Source organism: Propithecus coquereli, unplaced genomic scaffold (genome assembly GCF_000956105.1).
Source record: "Propithecus coquereli isolate 6110/MARCELLA unplaced genomic scaffold, Pcoq_1.0 Scaffold281, whole genome shotgun sequence".
NCBI lineage: Eukaryota > Metazoa > Chordata > Mammalia > Primates > Indriidae > Propithecus > Propithecus coquereli.
In genome coordinates this window covers 2,691,215-2,692,981 of record NW_012148408.1, presented here as the reverse complement: position 1 = coordinate 2,692,981, position 1,767 = coordinate 2,691,215, and the positions used below count along the sequence as shown (strand labels likewise).

General features: G+C 35.4%; 1 protein-coding gene across 1 annotated transcript in view; it reads right to left on the bottom strand.

Moving 5' to 3' along the window:
- The window catches only part of ATAD5 (ATPase family, AAA domain containing 5), a 72,452-nt gene that overhangs the window by 14,009 nt on the left and 56,676 nt on the right, over positions 1-1,767 (bottom strand). The gene's annotated exons all lie outside the window — the stretch shown is intronic.

Here is a 1,767-nt window from a genome sequence, read left to right as displayed (position 1 = left end):
TTAAAAATAAATATTCTAAAAATTATACAGGTGGCAAGATAGAGTTATCCACACTCTGTATTTCTACTCTTACCAGTTAAAAATCAAAGACATAGAAATTTTCTTTCATTCTTTCATTTAAATACTCTGTACATTCAAGTATTATTGTGTTGTATTTATTCTTCAGCACAGAAAGTTAAATCAGTCATTTGGAAAAGACACTCTTTCCCAAAGAAATACACATTCTTATAGCAAATAATGTTCACAATCTCTCCGCTGACTCTTTCCACACCTGCTTAGTCAGAAGAAGCTGGAGGAAAAATGGTAACAGTATACACTGAGCACATAACAGAATTTTGCTATCCAACTTCAACTTAGCCCTATAGTAAATTTTTGTTCCTTTTTTTCCCTAAATTGATATTGCAAGCAAATAATATGTATTTCTAGAGATGCTTTGGAGAATGGACACAAAATTCAAAAATAAATAATTGATTTCTACTCTCCAGATACCCCAGGGCATTTTTCCAGAGGATATTTCCTTTTTCCCCCTCTAAGTACCATGATTTAGTCCTTACATGTCCTAATTATTGTATAGTCTCAGAGCAGGATCTTCCTCACATGCCATCTTACACTCACAGTTCCATAACTGTGTCCTGTTCTTTTTCTGTACCCTCTGTCTCCACAGATCTTATCATATCTTTTCATATTATTAGCAGTGTTCAATAAACTTACTGAAATTTTTGAGTTTGAAGAGTTATCATAGACATCACCATCATTTCATTAATATAGGACATTTCAACACCACAGGAAAGAGATGCAAAATCTTAAAATACAAAAAATTTCTTTATATTGAATGATTTCAATTTATAAAAAAACGCTATTTTGTCCTTATTTTTCTTATTTTGACATAGACCAAAGACTGCTTGATCAGGGAGTGGTATCAGTTCAAAGACTGGTTTTAAAAAATACATGCTCAGCCTGGGCAACATAGCAAGACCTCCACTTCTACAAAAAATTTTAAAAATTAGCCAGGCATAGTGGTGCACAACTATAGTAACAGCTACTTGGGAGGCTGAGGCGGGAGGATCGCTTGAGTCCAGGAGTTCGAGGTAGCAGTGAGTTGTGATCATACCACCGTAGTCCAGCCTAGGCAAGAGATCAAGACTGTGTCTCTAAGGGAAAAAAAAAAATTGAGTACGCATCACTGAAGGATCAGAGGAAACAATCTCTGAGGCTCACAGAAAGCTGGGAATACTTCCTCTTTCCACCAGAAGCAGACGGCAAACAACATGATTAATGGGATACTGGGAGAGAGTACTCAGAAATGTTTTGCTTAAGGTAGTGAGGCAAAATTAGCCCTAGACTAAATGCTGCCACTGTCTTGCTTAATATAGCTTAACAGACCTGAAAAGAATAAACCGTTTCCAGGTAACTTAACTGCATCCTGGAAAAAAAATTGAAGAATAGCTAGAGATGAAAAAGAAAAAAGTCTTAAAAAATTCTCAACACAGTATCCCTGGCAAAAAGAAAAAAAAAATAGTTAAAGGAATACAGAAATACCCAGCACCCAACAAGGTAAACTGTACAAAGTCTGATGTGCAATCAAAATTAACAGGCAGAAAAAAGCAGAAAAATTCAATCGGTAATGAGGGGGTAAAACATCAATCAATTGAAACACCAACTTACAAATGACACAGATGATAGAATCAGTAGACAAAAGCATTAAAAGTTTTTTGGGGTTTTTTCTTTTGTTTTAAAGACAGGGTCTTGCTTTATCGCCCAGGCTGG